The sequence below is a fragment of the Theobroma cacao genome, chromosome 3 (genome assembly GCF_053813885.1).
Source record: "Theobroma cacao isolate CCN51 chromosome 3, ASM5381388v1, whole genome shotgun sequence".
Classification (NCBI taxonomy): domain Eukaryota; kingdom Viridiplantae; phylum Streptophyta; class Magnoliopsida; order Malvales; family Malvaceae; genus Theobroma; species Theobroma cacao.
In genome coordinates, this window is record NC_142641.1 from 23,910,799 (window position 1) to 23,930,770 (window position 19,972).

General features: G+C 29.5%; 1 long non-coding RNA gene across 1 annotated transcript; it reads left to right on the forward strand.

Annotated features, from left to right (window-relative positions):
* The first annotated feature begins 17,481 nt into the window (after window positions 1-17,481).
* Window positions 17,482-19,502, forward strand: LOC148763641 (uncharacterized). Its single transcript, XR_016025505.1, has 3 exons — window positions 17,482-17,766; window positions 18,418-18,497; window positions 19,364-19,502. It is a non-coding gene; the product is annotated as an uncharacterized LOC148763641 (long non-coding RNA).
* Window positions 19,503-19,972: the final 470 nt, after the last annotated feature.

A 19,972-nucleotide genomic window follows, 5' to 3' on the forward strand; every position in this document is an offset into this window, starting at 1 on the left:
ATGGATAGCTTTCGCTTCACGTTTCCCGAGGTAAACAATCAATTACAATCTGTTTTAGTCAAAAAATGTAAAAAAAATCAAACTAAATTCAATTATGGGATTATAAAAGCCTTTAAAGCAAGTAATAAGGCTTTCGTAGCCATGAGTGACTGTAAATAAACTTTTCTTTTCAATGGATAGCTTTCGCTTCACGTTTCCCGAGGTAAACAATCAATTACAATCTGTTTTAATCAAAAAATGTAAAAAAAATCAAACTAAATTCACTTATGGGATTATAAAAGCATTTATAGCGAGTAATAAGGCTTTCGTAGCCATGAGTGACTATAAATAAACCTTTCTTTTCAATGGATAGCTTTCGCTTCACGTTTCACGAGGTAAACAATCAATTACAATCTGTTTTATCCAAAAAATGTAAAAAAAATCAAATTAAATTCAATTATGGGATTATAAAAGCATTTAAAGCGAGTAATAAGGCTTTCGTAAGCTTTAGTGACTATAAATAAACTTTACTTGTCAATGGATGGCTTTGGCTTCATGTTTCCCGAGGTAAACAATCAATTACGATCTGTTTTAATCAAAAAATGAAAAAAAATGAAATTAAATTCAGTTATGGGATTATAAAAGCATTTAAAGCGAGTAATAAGGCTTTCGTAGGCTTTAGTGACTATAAATAAACTTTTCTTTTCAATGGATGGCTTTCGCTTCACGTTTCCCGAGGTAAACAATCAATTACGATCTGTTTTAATCAAAAAATGAAAAAAAATGAAATTAAATTCAATTATGCGATTATAAAAGCATTTAAAGCTAGTAATAAGGCTTTCGTAGCCATGAGTGACTATAAATAAACCTTTCTTTTCAATGGATAGCTTTCGCTTCACGTTTCACGAGGTAAACAATCAATTACAATCTGTTTTATCCAAAAAATGTAAAAAAAATCAAATTAAATTCAATTATGGGATTATAAAAGCATTTAAAGCGAGTAATAAGGCTTTCGTAAGCTTTAGTGACTATAAATAAACTTTACTTGTCAATGGATGGCTTCGGCTTCATGTTTCCCGAGGTAAACAATTAATTACGATCTGTTTTAATCAAAAAATGAAAAAAATGAAATTAAATTCAATTATGGGATTATAAAAGCATTTAAAGCGAGTAATAAGGCTTTCGTAGGCTTTACTGACTACAAATCAACTTTTCTTTTCAATGGATGGCTTTGGCTTCATGTTTCCCGAGGTAAACAATCAATTACGATCTGTTTTAATCAAAAAATGAAAAAAAATGAAATTAAATTCAGTTATGGGATTATAAAAGCATTTAAAGCGAGTAATAAGGCTTTCGTAGGCTTTAGTGACTATAAATAAACTTTTCTTTTCAATGGATGGCTTTCGCTTCACGTTTCTCGAGGTAAACAATCGATTACGATCTGTTTTAATCAAAAAATGAAAAAAAATGAAATTAAATTCAATTATGGGATTATAAAAGCATTTAAAGCGAGTAATAAGGCTTTCGTAGCCATGAGTGACTATAAATAAACCTTTCTTCTCAATGGATAGCTTTCGCTTCACGTTTCACGAGGTAAACAATCAATTACAATCTGTTTTAATCAAAAAATGTAAAAAAAATCAAACTAAATTCACTTATGGGATTATAAAAGCATTTAAAGCGAGTAATAAGGCTTTCGTAGCCATGAGTGACTATAAATAAACCTTTCTTTTCAATGGATAGCTTTCGCTTCACGTTTCACGAGGTAAACAATCAATTACAATCTGTTTTATCCGAAAAATGTAAAAAAAATCAAATTAAATTCAATTATGGGATTATAAAAGCATTTAAAGCGAGTAATAAGGCTTTCGTAAGCTTTAGTGACTATAAATAAACTTTACTTGTCAATGGATGGCTTTGGCTTCATGTTTCCCGAGGTAAACAATCAATTACGATCTGTTTTAATCAAAAAATGAAAAAAAATGAAATTAAATTCAGTTATGGGATTATAAAAGCATTTAAAGCGAGTAATAAGGCTTTCGTAGGCTTTAGTGACTATAAATAAACTTTTCTTTTCAATGGATGGCTTTCGCTTCACGTTTCCCGAGGTAAACAATCAATTACGATCTGTTTTAATCAAAAAATGAAAAAAAATGAAATTAAATTCAATTATGCGATTATAAAAGCATTTAAAGCTAGTAATAAGGCTTTCGTAGCCATGAGTGACTATAAATAAACCTTTCTTTTCAATGGATAGCTTTCGCTTCACGTTTCACGAGGTAAACAATCAATTACAATCTGTTTTATCCAAAAAATGTAAAAAAAATCAAATTAAATTCAATTATGGGATTATAAAAGCATTTAAAGCGAGTAATAAGGCTTTCGTAAGCTTTAGTGACTATAAATAAACTTTACTTGTCAATGGATGGCTTCGGCTTCATGTTTCCCGAGGTAAACAATTAATTACGATCTGTTTTAATCAAAAAATGAAAAAAATGAAATTAAATTCAATTATGGGATTATAAAAGCATTTAAAGCGAGTAATAAGGCTTTCGTAGGCTTTACTGACTACAAATCAACTTTTCTTTTCAATGGATGGCTTTGGCTTCATGTTTCCCGAGGTAAACAATCAATTACGATCTGTTTTAATCAAAAAATGAAAAAAAATGAAATTAAATTCAGTTATGGGATTATAAAAGCATTTAAAGCGAGTAATAAGGCTTTCGTAGGCTTTAGTGACTATAAATAAACTTTTCTTTTCAATGGGTAGCTTTCGCTTCACGTTTCGCGAGGTAAACAATCAATTACAATCTATTTTAATCAAAAAATGTAAAAAAAATCAAATTAAATTCAATTATGGGATTATACAAGCATTTAAAGCGAGTAATAGGGCTTTTATAGGCTTTAGTGACTATAAATAAGCTTTTCTTTTCAATGGATAGCTTTCGCTTCACGTTTCTCGAGGTAAACAATCAATTACGATCTGTTTTAATCCAAAAATAAAAAAAATTAAATTCAATTCAATTATGGGTTTATAAAAGCATTTAAAGCGAGTAATAAGGCTTTCGTAGCCATGAGTGACGATAAACGAACTTTTCTTTTCAATGGATAGCTTTCGTTTCACGTTTCCCGAGGTAAACAATCAATTACAATCTGTTTTAATCAAAAATGTAAAAAAAATCAAATTAAATTTAATTATGGGATTATAAAAGCATTTAAAGCGAGTAATAAGGCTTTTGTAGCCATGAGTGACTGTAAATAAACTTTTCTTTTCAATGGATAGCTTTCGCTTCACGTTTCCCGAGGTAAACAATCAATTACAATCTGTTTTAATCAAAAAATGTAAAAAAAATCAAATTAAATTCAATTATGGGATTATAAAAGCATTTAAAGCGAGTAATAAGGCTTTTGTAGCCATGAGTGACTGTAAATAAACTTTTCTTTTCAATGGATAGCTTTCGCTTCACGTTTCCCGAGGTAAACAATCAATTACAATCTGTTTTAATCAAAAAATGTAAAAAAAATCAAACTAAATTCAATTATGGGATTATAAAAGCATTTAAAGCGAGTAATAAGGCTTTCGTAGCCATGAGTGACTATAAATAAACCTTTCTTTTCAATGGATAGCTTTCGCTTCACGTTTCACGAGGTAAACAATCAATTAGAATCTGTTTTAATCAAAAAATGTAAAAAAATCAAATTAAATTCAATTATGGGATTATAAAAGCATTTAAAGCGAGTAATAAGGCTTTCGTAGGCTTTAGTGACTATAAATAAACTTTTCTTGTCAATGGATGGCTTTGGCTTCATGTTTCAGGAGGTAAACAATCAATTACGATCTGTTTTAATCAAAAAATGAAAAAAAAATGAAATTAAATTCAATTATGGGATTATAAAAGCATTTAAAGCGAGTAATAAGGCTTTCGTAGGCTTTAGTGACTATAAATAAACTTTTCTTTTCAATAGATGGCTTTCGCTTCACGTTTCTCGAGGTAAACAATCGATTACGATCTGTTTTAATCAAAAAACGAAAAAAAATGAAATTAAATTCATTTATGGGATTATAAAAGCATTTAAAGCGAGTAATAAGGCTTTCGTAGCCATGAGTGACTATAAATAAACCTTTCTTTTCAATGGATAGCTTTCGCTTCACGTTTCACGAGGTAAACAATCAATTACAATCTGTTTTAATCAAAAAATGTAAAAAAATCAAATTAAATTCAATTATGGGATTATAAAAGCATTTAAAGCGAGTAATAGGGCTTTCGTAGGCTTTAGTGACTATAAATAAGCTTTTCTTTTCAATGGATAGCTTTCGCTTCACGTTTCCTGAGGTAAACAATCAATTACGATCTGTTTTAATCAAAAAATAAAAAAAAATGAAATTAAATTCAATTATGGGTTTATAAAAGCATTTAAAGCGATTAATAAGGCTTTCGTAGCCAGTAGTGACGATAAATGAACTTTTCTTTTCAATGGATAGCTTTCGTTTCACGTTTCCCGAGGTAAACATTCAATTACAATCTGTTTTAATCAAAAAATGTAAAAAAAATCAAATTAAATTCAATTATGGGATTATAAAAGCATTTAAAGCGAGTAATAAGGCTTTTGTAGCCATGAGTGACTGTAAATAAACTTTTCTTTTCAATGGATAGCTTTCGCTTCACGTTTCCCGAGGTAAACAATCAATTACAATCTGTTTTAATCAAAAAATGTAAAAAAAATCAAATTAAATTCAATTATGGGATTATAAAAGCATTTAAAGCGAGTAATAGGGCTTTCGTAGGCTTTAGTGACTATAAATAAGCTTTTCTTTTCAATGGATAGCTTTCGCTTCACGTTTCCCGAGGTAAACAATCAATTACGATCTGTTATAATCAAAAAACAAAAAAAAATGAAATTAAATTCAATTATGGGTTTTTAAAAGCATTTAAAGCGATTAATAAGGCTTTCGTAGCCAGTAGTGATGATAAATGTACTTTTCTTTTCAGTGGATAGCTTTCGTTTCACGTTTCCCGTGGTAAACAATCAATTACAATCTGTTTTAATCAAAAAAATGTAAAAAAAATCAAATTAAATTCAATTATGGGATTATAAAAGCATTTAAAGCGAGTAATAAGGCTTTTGTAGCCATGAGTGACTGTAAATAAACTTTTCTTTTCAATGGATAGCTTTCGCTTCACGTTTCCCGAGGTAAACAATCAATTACAATCTGTTTTAATCAAAAAATATAAAAAAAATCAAATTAAATTCAATTATGGGATTATAAAAGCATTTAAAGCGAGTAATAAGGCTTTCGTAGGCTTTAGTGACTATAAATAAGCTTTTCTTGTCAATGGATGGCTTTGGCTTCATGTTTCCCGAGGTAAACAATCAATTACGATCTGTTTTAATCAAAAAATGAAAAAAAATAAAATTAAATTCAATTATGGGATTATAAAAGCAGTTAAAGCGAGTAATAAGGCTTTCGTAGGCTTTAGTGAATATAAATAAACTTTTCTTTTCAATGGACGGCTTTCGCTTCACGTTTCCCGAGATAAACAATCGATTACGATCTGTTTTAATCAAAAAATGAAAAAAAATGAAATTAAATTCAATTAAGGGATTACAAAAGCATTTAAAGCGAGTAATAAGCATTTCATAGCCATGAGTGACTATAAATAAACCTTTCTTTTCAATGGATAGCTTTCTCTTCACGTTTCTCGAGGTAAACAATCAATTACAATCTGTTTTAATCAAAAAATGTAAAGAAAATCAAATTAAATTCAATTATGGGATTATAAAAGCATTTAAAGCGAGTAATACGGCTTTCGTAGGCTTTAGTGACTATAAATAAGCTTTTCTTTTCAATGGATAGCTTTCACTTCACGTTTCCCGAGGTAAGCAATCAATTACGATCTGTTTTAATCAAAAAATAAAAAAAATGAAATTAAATTCAATTATGGGATTATAAAAGCATTTAAAGCGAGTAATAAGGCTTTCGTAGGCTTTAGTGACTATAAATAAACTTTTCTTTTCAATGTATGGCTTTCGCTTCACGTTTCCCGAGGTAAACAATCGATTACGATCTGTTTTAATCAAAAAATGAAAAAAAATGAAATTAAATTCAATTATGGGATTATAAAAGCATTTAAAGCGAGTAATAAGGCTTTCGTAGCTATGAGTGACTATGAATAAACCTTTCTTTTCAATGGATAGCTTTCGCTTCACGTTTCGCGAGGTAAACAATCAATTACAATCTGTTTTAATCAAAAAATGTAAAAAAAATCAAATTAAATTCAATTACGGGATTATAAAAGCATTTAAAGCGAGTAATAGTGCTTTCGTAGGCTTTAGTGACTATAAATAAGCTTTTCTTTTCAATGGATAGCTTTCGCTTCACGTTTCTCAAGGTAAACAATCAATTACGATCTGTTGTAATCAAAAAATAAAAAAAAATAAAATTAAATTCAATTATGGGTTTATAAAAGCATTTAAAGCGAGTAATAAGGCTTTCGTAGCCATGAGTGACGATAAATGAACTTTTCTTTTCAATGAATAGCTTTCGTTTCACGTTTCCCGAGGTAAACAATCAATTACAATCTGTTTTAATCAAAAATGTAAAAAAAATCAAATTAAATTCAATTATGGGATTATAAAAGCATTTAAAGCGAGTAATAAGGCTTTTGTAGCCATGAGTGACTGTAAATAAACTTTTCTTTTCAATGGATAGCTTTCGCTTCACGTTTCCCGAGGTAAACAATCAATTACAATCTGTTTTAATCAAAAAATGTAAAAAAAATCAAATTAAATTCAATTATGGGATTATAAAAGCATTTAAAGCGAGTAATAGGGCTTTCGTAGGCTTTAGTGACTATAAATAAGCTTTTCTTTTCAATGGATAGCTTTCGCTTCACGTTTCCCGAGGTAAACAATCAATTACAATCTGTTTTAATCAAAAATGTAAAAAAAATCAAATTAAATTCAATTATGGGATTATAAAAGCATTTAAAGCGAGTAATAAGGCTTTTGTAGCCATGAGTGACTGTAAATAAAATTTTCTTTTCAATGGATAGCTTTCGCTTCACGTTTCCCGAGGTAAACAATCAATTACAATCTGTTTTAATGAAAAAATGTAAAAAAAATCAAATTAAATTCAATTATGGGATTATAAAAGCATTTAAAGCGAGTAATAGGGCTTTCGTAGGCTTTAGTGACTATAAATAAGCTTTTCTTTTCAATGGATAGCTTTCGCTTCACGTTTCCCGAGGTAAACAATCAATTACGATCTGTTTTAATCAAAAAATAAAAAAAAATGAAATTCAATTCAATTATGGGTTTATAAAAGCATTTAAAGCGATTAATAAGGCTTTCGTAGCCAGTAGTGACGATAAATGTACTTTTCTTTTCAGTGGATAGCTTTCGTTTCACGTTTCCCGAGGTAAACAATCAATTACAATCTGTTTTAATCAAGAAAATGTAAAAAAAATCAAATTAAATTCAATTATGGGATTATAAAAGCATTTAAAGCGAGTAATAAGGCTTTTGTAGCCATGAGTGACTGTAAATAAACTTTTCTTTTCAATGGATAGCTTTCGCTTCACGTTTCCCGAGGTAAACAATCAATTACAATCTGTTTTAATCAAAAAATATAAAAAAAATCAAATTAAATTCAATTATGGGATTATAAAAGCATTTAAAGCGAGTAATAAGGCTTTCGTAGGCTTTAGTGACTATAAATAAGCTTTTCTTGTCAATGGATGGCTTTGGCTTCATGTTTCCCGAGGTAAACAATCAATTACGATCTGTTTTAATCAAAAAATGAAAAAAAATGAAATTAAATTCAATTATGGGATTATCAAAGCAGTTAAAGCGAGTAATAAGGCTTTCGTAGGCTTTAGTGAATATAAATAAACTTTTCTTTTTAATGGACGGCTTTCGCTTCACGTTTCCCGAGATAAACAATCGATTACGATCTGTTTTAATCAAAAAATGAAAAAAAATGAAATTCAATTCAATTAAGGGATTACAAAAGCATTTAAAGCGAGTAATAAGGATTTCATAGCCATGAGTGACTATAAATAAACCTTTCTTTTCAATGGATAGCTTTCGCTTCACGTTTCTCGAGGTAAACAATAAATTACAATCTGTTTTAATCAAAAAATGTAAAAAAAATCAAATTAAATTCAATTATGGGATTATAAAAGCATTTAAAGCGAGTAATACGGCTTTCGTAGGTTTTAGTGACTATAAATAAGCTTTTCTTTTCAATGGATAGCTTTCGCTTCACGTTTCCCGAGGTAAGCAATCAATTACGATCTGTTTTAATCAAAAAATAAAAAAAAATTAAATTAAATTCATTTATGGGTTTATAAATGCATTTAAAGCGAGTAATAAGGCTTTCGTAGCCATGAGTGACGATAAATGAACTTTTCTTTTCAATGGATAGCTTTCACTTCACGTTTCCCAAGGTAAACATTCAATTACAATCTGTTTTAATCAAAAAATGTAAAAAAAATCAAATTAAATTCAATTATGGGATTATAAAAGCATTTAAAGCGAGTAATAAGGCTTTTGTAGCCATGAGTGACTGTAAATAAACTTTTCTTTTCAATGGATAGCTTTCGCTTCACGTTTCCCGAGGTAAACAATCAATTACAATCTGTTTTAATCAAAAAATGTAAAAAAAATCAAATTAAATTCAATTATGGGATTATAAAAGCATTTAAAGCGAGTAATAAGGCTTTTGTAGCCATGAGTGACTGTAAATAAACTTTTCTTTTCAATGGATAGCTTTCGCTTCACGTTTCCCGAGGTAAACAATCAATTACAATCTGTTTTAATCAAAAAATGTAAAAAAAATCAAACTAAATTCAATTATGGGATTATAAAAGCATTTAAAGCGAGTAATAAGGCTTTCGTAGGCTTTAGTGACTATAAATAAACTTTTCTTGTCAATGGATGGCTTTGGCTTCATGTTTCCCGAGGTAAACAATCAATTACGATCTGTTTTAATCAAAAAATGAAAAAAAATGAAATTAAATTCAATTATGGGATTATAAAAGCAGTTAAAGCGAGTAATAAGGCTTTCGTAGGCTTTAGTGAATATAAATAAACTTTTCTTTTCAATGGATGGCTTTCGCTTCACGTTTCCCGAGATAAACAATCGATTACGATCTGTTTTAATCAAAAAATGAAAAAAAATGAAATTAAATTCAATTAAGGGATTACAAAAGCATTTAAAGCGAGTAATAAGGATTTCATAGCCATGAGTGACTATAAATAAACCTTTCTTTTCAATGGATAGCTTTCGCTTTACGTTTCACGAGGTAAACAATCAATTACAATCTGTTTTAATCAAAAAATGTAAAAAAATTCAAATTAAATTCAATTATGGGATTATAAAAGCATTTAAAGCGAGTAATAAGGCTTTTGTAGCCATGAGTGACTGTAAATAAACTTTTCTTTTCAATGGATAGCTTTCGCTTCACGTTTCCCGAGGTAAACAATCAATTACAATCTGTTTTAATCAAAAAATGTAAAAAAAATCAAACTAAATTCAATTATGGGATTATAAAAGCATTTCAAGCGAGTAATAAGGCTTTCGTAGGCTTTAGTGACTATAAATAAACTTTTCTTGTCAATGGATGGCTTTGGCTTCATGCTTCAGGAGGTAAACAATCAATTACGATCTGTTTTAATCAAAAAATAAAAAAAAATGAAATTAAATTCAATTATGGGATTATAAAAGCATTTAAAGCGAGTAATAAGGCTTTCGTAGGCTTTAGTGACTATAAATAAACTTTTCTTGTCAATGGATGGCTTTGGCTTCATGTTTCAGGAGGTAAACAATCAATTACGATCTGTTTTAATCAAAAAATAAAAAAAAATGAAATTAAATTCAATTATGGGATTATAAAAGCATTTAAAGCGAGTAATAAGGCTTTCATAGGCTTCAGTGACTATAAATAAACTTTTCTTTTCAATAGATGGCTTTCGCTTCACGTTTCTCGAGGTAAACAATCGATTACGATCTGTTTTAATCAAAAATAAAAAAAAATGAAATTAAATTCAATTATGGGTTTATAAAAGCATTTAAAGCGATTAATAAGGCTTTCGTAGCCAGTAGTGACGATAAATGAACTTTTCTTTTCAATGGATAGCTTTCGTTTCACGTTTCCCGAGGTAAACAATCAATTACAATCTGTTTTAATCAAAAAATGTAAAAAAAATAAAATAAAATTCAATTATGGGATTATAAAAGCATTTAAAGCGAGTAATAAGGCTTTTGTAGCCATGAATGACTGTAAATAAACTTTTCTTTTCAATGGATAGCTTTCGCTTCACGTTTCCCGAGGTAAACAATCAATTACAATATGTTTTAATCAAAAAATGTAAAAAAAATCAAATTAAATTCAATTATGGGATTATAAAAGCATTTAAAGCGAGTAATACGGCTTTTCGTAGGCTTTAGTGACTATAAATAAGCTTTTCTTTTCAATGGATAGCTTTCGCTTCACGTTTCCCGAGGTAAGCAATCAATTACGATCTGTTTTAATCAAAAAATAAAAAAAAATTAAATTAAACTCGATTATGGGTTTATAAATGCATTTAAAGCGTGTAATAAGGCTTTCGTAGCCATGAGTGACGATAAATGAACTTTTCTTTTCAATGGATAGCTTTCGCTTCACGTTTCCCGGGGTAAACAATCAATTACAATCTGTTTTAATCAAAAAATGTAAAAAAAATCAAATTAAATTCAATTATGGGATTATAAAAGCATTTAAAGCGAGTAATAAGGCTTTTGTAGCCTTGAGTGACTGTAAATAAACTTTTATTTTCAATGGATAGCTTTCGCTTCACGTTTCCCGAGGTAAACAATCAATTACAATCTGTTTTAATCAAAAAATGTAAAAAAAATCAAATTAAATTCAATTATGGGATTATAAAAGCATTTAAAGCGAGTAATAAGGCTTTCGTAGGCTTTAGTGACTATAAATAAACTTTTCTTTTCAATAGATGGCTTTCGCTTCACGTTTCTCGAGGTAAATAATCGATTACGATCTGTTTTAATCAAAAAATGAAAAAAATGAAATTAAATTCAATTATGGGATTATAAAAGCATTTAAAGCGAGTAATAAGGCTTTCGTAGCCATGAGTGACTATAAATAAACCTTTCTTTTCAATGGATAGCTTTCGCTTTACGTTTCACGAGGTAAACAATCAATTACAATCTGTTTTAATCAAAAAATGTAAAAAAATTCAAATTAAATTCAATTATGGGATTATAAAAGCATTTAAAGCGAGTAATAAGGCTTTTGTAGCCATGAGTGACTGTAAATAAACTTTTCTTTTCAATGGATAGCTTTCGCTTCACGTTTCCCGAGGTAAACAATCAATTACAATCTGTTTTAATCAAAAAATGTAAAAAAAATCAAACTAAATTCAATTATGGGATTATAAAAGCATTTAAAGCGAGTAATAAGGCTTTCGTAGGCTTTAGTGACTATAAATAAACTTTTCTTGTCAATGGATGGCTTTGGCTTCATGTTTCCGGAGGTAAACAATCAATTACGATCTGTTTTAATCAAAAAATAAAAAAAAAAGAAATTAAATTCAATTATGGGATTATAAAAGCATTTAAAGCGAGTAATAAGGCTTTCGTAGGCTTTAGTGACTATAAATAAACTTTTCTTGTCAATGGATGGCTTTGGCTTCATGTTTCACGAGGTAAACAATCAATTACGATCTGTTTTAATCAAAAAATAAAAAAAAAGGAAATTCAATTCAATTATGGGATTATAAAAGCATTTAAAGCGAGGAATAAGGCTTTCGTAGGCTTCAGTGACTATAAATAAACTTTTCTTTTCAATAGATGGCTTTCGCTTCACGTTTCTCGAGGTAAACAATCGATTACGATCTGTTTTAATCAAAAATAAAAAAAAATGAAATTAAATTCAATTATGGGTTTATAAAAGCATTTAAAGCGATTAATAAGGCTTTCGTAGCCAGTAGTGACGATAAATGAACTTTTCTTTTCAATGGATAGCTTTCGTTTCACGTTTCCCGAGGTAAACAATCAATTACAATCTGTTTTAATCAAAAAATGTAAAAAAAATAAAATTAAATTCAATTATGGGATTATAAAAGCATTTAAAGCGAGTAATAAGGCTTTTGTAGCCATGAATGACTGTAAATAAACTTTTCTTTTCAATGGATAGCTTTCGCTTCACGTTTCCCGAGGTAAACAATCAATTACAATCTGTTTTAATCAAAAAATATAAAAAATATCAAATTAAATTCAATTATGGGATTATAAAAGCATTTAAAGCGAGTAATACGGCTTTCGTAGGCTTTAGTGACTATAAATAAGCTTTTCTTTTCAATGGATAGCTTTCGCTTCACGTTTCTCGAGGTAAGCAATCAATTACGATCTGTTTTAATCAAAAAATAAAAAAAAATTAAATTAAACTCGATTATGGGTTTATAAATGCATTTAAAGCGTGTAATAAGGCTTTCGTAGCCATGAGTGACGATAAATGAACTTTTCTTTTCAATGGATAGCTTTCGCTTCACGTTTCCCGGGGTAAACAATCAATTACAATCTGTTTTAATCAAAAAATATAAAAAAAATCAAATTAAATTCAATTATGGGATTATAAAAGCATTTAAAGCGAGTAATAAGGCTTTTGTAGCCTTGAGTGACTGTAAATAAACTTTTCTTTTCAATGGATAGCTTTCGCTTCACGTTTCCCGAGGTAAACAATCAATTACAATCTGTTTTAATCAAAAAATGTAAAAAAAATCAAATTAAATTCAATTATGGGATTATAAAAGCATTTAAAGCGAGTAATAAGGCTTTCGTAGGCTTTAGTGACTATAAATAAACTTTTCTTTTCAATAGATGGCTTTCGCTTCACGTTTCTCGAGGTAAATAATCGATTACGATCTGTTTTAATCAAAAAATGAAAAAAATGAAATTAAATTCAATTATGGGATTATAAAAGCATTTAAAGCGAGTAATAAGGCTTTCGTAGCCATGAGTGACTATAAATAAACCTTTCTTTTCAATGGATAGCTTTCGCTTTACGTTTCACGAGGTAAACAATCAATTACAATCTGTTTTAATCAAAAAATGTAAAAAAATTCAAATTAAATTCAATTATGGGATTATAAAAGCATTTAAAGCGAGTAATAAGGCTTTTGTAGCCATGAGTGACTGTAAATAAACTTTTCTTTTCAATGGATAGCTTTCGCTTCACGTTTCCCGAGGTAAACAATCAATTACAATCTGTTTTAATCAAAAAATGTAAAAAAAATCAAACTAAATTCAATTATGGGATTATAAAAGCATTTAAAGCGAGTAATAAGGCTTTCGTAGGCTTTAGTGACTATAAATAAACTTTTCTTGTCAATGGATGGCTTTGGCTTCATGTTTCAGGAGGTAAACAATCAATTACGATCTGTTTTAATCAAAAAATAAAAAAAAATGAAATTAAATTCAATTATGGGATTATAAAAGCATTTAAAGCGAGTAATAAGGCTTTCGTAGGCTTTAGTGACTATAAATAAACTTTTCTTGTCAATGGATGGCTTTGGCTTCATGTTTCAGGAGGTAAACAATCAATTACGATCTGTTTTAATCAAAAAATAAAAAAAAATGAAATTAAATTCAATTATGGGATTATAAAAGCATTTAAAGCGAGTAATAAGGCTTTCGTAGGCTTTAGTGACTATAAATAAACTTTTCTTGTCAATGGATGGCTTTGGCTTCATGTTTCACGAGGTAAACAATCAATTACGATCTGTTTTAATCAAAAAATAAAAAAAAATGAAATTAAATTCAATTATGGGATTATAAAAGCATTTAAAGCGAGTAATAAGGCTTTCGTAGGCTTTAGTGACTATAAATAAACTTTTCTTGTCAATGGATGGCTTTGGCTTCATGTTTCACGAGGTAAACAATCAATTACGATCTGTTTTAATCAAAAAATAAAAAAAAAGGAAATTCAATTCAATTATGGGATTATAAAAGCATTTAAAGCGAGGAATAAGGCTTTTGTAGGCTTCAGTGACTATAAATAAACTTTTCTTTTCAATAGATGGCTTTCGCTTCACGTTTCTCGAGGTAAACAATCGATTACGATCTGTTTTAATCAAAAATAAAAAAAAATGAAATTAAATTCAATTATGGGTTTATAAAAGCATTTAAAGCGATTAATAAGGCTTTCGTAGCCAGTAGTGACGATAAATGAACTTTTCTTTTCAATGGATAGCTTTCGTTTCACGTTTCCCGAGGTAAACAATCAATTACAATCTGTTTTAATCAAAAAATGTAAAAAAAATCAAATTAAATTCAATTATGGGATTATAAAAGCATTTAAAGCGAGTAATAAGGCTTTTGTAGCCATGAATGACTGTAAATAAACTTTTCTTTTCAATGGATAGCTATCGCTTCACGTTTCCCGAGGTAAACAATCAATTACAATCTGTTTTAATCAAAAAATATAAAAAAAATCAAATTAAATTCAATTATGGGATTATAAAAGCATTTAAAGCGAGTAATACGGCTTTCGTAGGCTTTAGTGACTATAAATAAGCTTTTCTTTTCAATGGATAGCTTTCGCTTCATGTTTCCCGAGGTAAGCAATCAATTACGATCTGTTTTAATCAAAAAATAAAAAAAAATTAAATTAAACTCGATTATGGGTTTATAAATGCATTTAAAGCGTGTAATAAGGCTTTCGTAGCCATGAGTGACGATAAATGAACTTTTCTTTTCAATGGATAGCTTTCGCTTCACGTTTCCCGGGGTAAACAATCAATTACAATCTGTTTTAATCAAAAAATGTAAAAAAAATCAAATTAAATTCAATTATGGGATTATAAAAGCATTTAAAGCGAGTAATAAGGCTTTTGTAGCCTTGAGTGACTGTAAATAAACTTTTCTTTTCAATGGATAGCTTTCGCTTCACGTTTCCCGAGGTAAACAATCAATTACAATCTGTTTTAATCAAAAAATGTAAAAAAAATCAAATTAAATTCAATTATGGGATTATTAAAGCATTTAAAGCGAGTAATAAGGCTTTCGTAATCTTTAGTGACTATAAATAAACTTTACTTGTCAATGGATGGCTTTGGCTTCATGTTTCCCGAGGTAAACAATTAATTACGATCTGTTTTAATCAAAAAATAAAAAAAAATGAAATTAAATTCAATTATGGGATTATAAAAGCATTTAAAGCGAGTAATAAGGCTTTCGTAGGCTTTAGTGACTATAAATAAACTTTTCTTTTCAATAGATGGCTTTCGCTTCACGTTTCTCGAGGTAAACAATCGATTACGATTTGTTTTAATCAAAAAATGAAAAAAATGAAATTAAATTCAATTATGGGATTATAAAAGCATTTAAAGCGAGTAATAAGGCTTTCGTAGCCATGAGTGACTATAAATAAACCTTTCTTTTCAATGGATAGCTTTCGCTTTACGTTTCACGAGGTAAACAATCAATTACAATCTGTTTTAATCAAAAAATGTAAAAAAATTCAAATTAAATTCAATTATGGGATTATAAAAGCATTTAAAGCGAGTAATAAGGCTTTTGTAGCCATGAGTGACTGTAAATAAACTTTTCTTTTCAATGGATAGCTTTCGCTTCACGTTTCCTGAGGTAAACAATCAATTACAATCTGTTTTAATCAAAAAATGTAAAAAAAATCAAACTAAATTCAATTATGGGATTATAAAAGCATTTAAAGCGAGTAATAAGGCTTTCGTAGGCTTTAGTGACTATAAATAAACTTTTCTTGTCAATGGATGGCTTTGGCTTCATGTTTCAGGAGGTAAACAATCAATTACGATCTGTTTTAATCAAAAAATAAAAAAAAATGAAATTAAATTCAATTATGGGATTATAAAAGCATTTAAAGCGAGTAATAAGGCTTTCGTAGGCTTTAGTGACTATAAATAAACTTTTCTTGTCAATGGATGGCTTTGGCTTCATGTTTCAGGAGGTAAACAATCAATTACGATCTGTTTTAATCAAAAAAGAAAAAAAAAAGAAATTCAATTCAATTATGGGATTATAAAAGCATTTAAAGCGAGGAATAAGGCTTTCGTAGGCTTCCGTGACTATAAATAAACTTTTCTTTTCAATAGATGGCTTTCGCTTCACGTTTTTCGAGGTAAACAATCGATTACGATCTGTTTTAATCAAAAATAAAAAAAAATGAAATTAAATTCAATTATGGGTTTATAAAAGCATTTAAAGCGATTAATAAGGCTTTCGTAGCCAGTAGTGACGATAAATGAACTTTTCTTTTCAATGGATAGCTTTCGTTTCACGTTTCCCGAGGTAAACAATCAATTACAATCTGTTTTAATCAAAAAATGTAAAAAAAATAAAATTAAATTCAATTATGGGATTATAAAAGTATTTAAAGCGAGTAATAAGGCTTTTGTAGCCATGAATGACTGTAAATAAACTTTTCTTTTCAATGGATAGCTTTCGCTTCACGTTTCCCGAGGTAAACAATCAATTACAATCTGTTTTAATCAAAAAATGTAAAAAAAATCAAATTAAATTCAATTATGGGATTATAAAAGCATTTAAAGCGAGTAATACGGCTTTCGTAGGCTTTAGTGACTATAAATAAGCTTTTCTTTTCAATGGATAGCTTTCGCTTCATGTTTCCCGAGGTAAGCAATCAATTACGATCTGTTTTAATCAAAAAATAAAAAAAAATTAAATTAAACTCGATTATGGGTTTATAAATGCATTTAAAGCGTGTAATAAGGCTTTCGTAGCCATGAGTGTCGATAAATGAACTTTTCTTTTCAATGGATAGCTTTCGCTTCACGTTTCCCGGGGTAAACAATCAATTACAATCTGTTTTAATCAAAAAATGTAAAAAAAATCAAATTAAATTCAATTATGGGATTATAAAAGCATTTAAAGCGAGTAATAAGGCTTTTGTAGCCTTGAGTGACTGTAAATAAACTTTTCTTTTCAATGGATAGCTTTCGCTTCACGTTTCCCGAGGTAAACTGTCAAACCCTGCTTTGTAAAATAATTATAATATCATTCACATGCTCGATAGAATGTTTGTATATTTAGGAAGTTCGAGAAATCGTTAAAAGACGATATTGCCTCTAATGGTATCATTAAGTCGATTAAGCCTCGAACTAGTTCAAATAGGAATTTTAAGGTGAAATTAAGAGTTTCACAGTTCAGGGATGACTCAAAATGGTAATTAGGAGTTCGAGGATCAATTCGGAGTCAAATTGAAATTTTCACTATATAAGGGTAAAATTGTAATTTTTCCATCTGCGGATAAAATTTGAGATTTTGAGAGAATTTAGATCACATTTGACAAATTGGGGAATGATATGAGTATAAGGGATAAAAAAATATGTCTATGGACAATTTTTCAGTTTTTGGGGTAAAAATGTAATATTTGATTTTTACGGGGGCAAAAGTGTAAATATCAAAAATTACTTCACCAAAACTTTGGAAAAATCTGGAAATTTCACTTAAGACTTGGATAAGTCAAAGGGAATGCATGGTGGAAAAAGTAGGACAAATGGATGGCTAGAAAAAAAAAATGAATTAATAAAATATTTAAAATATGAATAAAATAATATTATTTCATTAAACAATAAAAAAGGCATAAAAAAAATCAGCCCACCCATTCTTCTTCTTCAACATTCGGCCAAGCAAGAAACAAGAGAGAGAAAGGAGAAAATAAAACCCTAGCTAAGAAATTTAAAGGGAAAATAGGTGGAAATTCAAAAATCAAGTGAAAAAAGGTAACATTTCTTAAATTTGTCTTGTGCTTTACCTTTCCCATGCATTTTCCATCATTTTTCATGGTTGAATCATGTGATTTGAGGATGATTTGAATTCTGGTCATATGGGTTTAGAGAGAGAAAGTTGTTAGATAAATTTGATTTTGAGTTATGTTAGTGTTTAGTGTTAGTTTAGCATATTTAGGAACAAAACAACAAGAAAAGAATTTATTTTCCTCCATTACCATTATTGGCTGAATTTTCTAGGGGAATATTGGCTGATGATCTTGATGTTTATTTGAGGAATTATGATGACTAATGATGAATTATGAGTCTAGAAAAATAATGGAAATTTTTGGAGCAAAAATATGAATTTTTACCCATTAGGGGTATTTTCGTAATTTGCTATCAGGACTGATAATTTGCACCACACCGAGGGACATTAAGTCAATTTGGGTGCAATTGAGGTATAGAAACTGAAAAAAATTAATTTGAGATTAAATTGGACGCGTTAGTAATTTAATCGGGTAATAAGCCGAATTAGGTCAGTACCGCATTTAAGCGGTAGTCGGATAAGTTGCATGTCATATCATGCATATATAACGAGCCTGAATTGATTTTATAATGGTCAAGCATTGATGTGGCGAATTATGTATTGTACATTGTGGATAGGTGGTGAGCAAATTACACTGGTAAAAGTATCAAAATTGTGCTTGAAGACTGGGATTAGGAGTACATCGACTCCTAAAACTGTGAGTGGACAATTTATCGTCTTAAATATCTAGAGTAATTATACTTGTTTGATGCTTTTATTGAATGGTGAATTTAAATTATAAAATATTATGTTTTTCAATTAAAATGTTTTTTTAATAAAAATGAGATTTATACTGGTTTTGAAATCAAATATTGTTTTGGAAAAATTGAGTATATGGAGACTGTGTTGAAATTTTTGATTTTTTATGTTATTGAAATTGGGGCTTATGACACTATGGTAGCATGATGGCTAAATTTTTGGGGTTGGCATGAAATATATGAACAATTTTCGATTGGTCTCGGTAGACTGGATTACATTTTATTCGCCATATTATGCTACTGGAATTTTTATGGGTCTGATGGTATATTAAACGGTCACTGCAGTGGTGGGGGTTTCCGTGGACTGCCTATGAGAGGGGCACGGTAACTCAATTATATACTTACCTCCGGGGGGAGATGTTGGGTGAAGTATCTCCTGAGGTATGATTTGAGTGCACCTCACGTTCGGGCCACCACGTGAGAGTGAGACTCAGCCAACGCCAAGGAACGGCTGTGTGTCAGATGTGAAAACATGTTTATGGGTATGGGTCATTGAACAGCCTTGGCGGTCTCAGTGGGATACCTTGACGAAGGTACCCGCGAGAATGATATTGGCAGGGCCAAGTTTAAAAAATTTCATAAGTCGGGGAAATTTTGATGAAAAGAAATTATTTGGTATAGATTGAAACGAATTTTGTGTTATGAACATTATTGAGATATAACGTTTTTATATTGCCTCCATCTATTCAGCTTTAGATGCTTTTGATGGTAATTGTTTACTCACTGGGATTATTTAATCTCACCCCTCTTCCTATCCATTTTTCAGGCTCAGGACAGTTTGTTGATAGTTGATTAAGACGAGAATTAATCTCGAAGTTGCATCATAGGAAGTAAGGGTTCGTAGCTCTACACTTTCTTGGTTAGTTGGGGGCCCACGTGTCACTGTAAACGAAATTTCATACTTTAATTATCTTTATTACTATATGAATAAATTTATTTTACTCTTACGCTACAAAAGTTATTTTAGAAAGACTTTGAAAATATTGTGTTTTAAGAAAATAGAATATTTTATTTAATGTTTTTATTATATTCAAATAGCTATAATTTTACTTTAAACGAATGTTTTAGACTTCAAAATTTAATTTAAATCATTAAATATGTGTTTCCACTTACATATTACATTTTTTCGGATTTCGAAATTTCAAAAAAAAAAATGACGAAAATGCCCCAGTGAGCTAGAAAATAATATTTTTATTGTTTTGAGTTGGAAACAACTTATGATTTCTTGATATGCGAGATTTAATAACTATCGCTCACCGGGGAGATGCGGAAGTTGATGCTAAGCCTTGCGGGGTTTCGATCGGCATTCGGGGTAATGAGTGCTTATCGGGACGTCGCGGCGGTTGTCACGGGCCCGATGGGAGTTCCGGGTCGT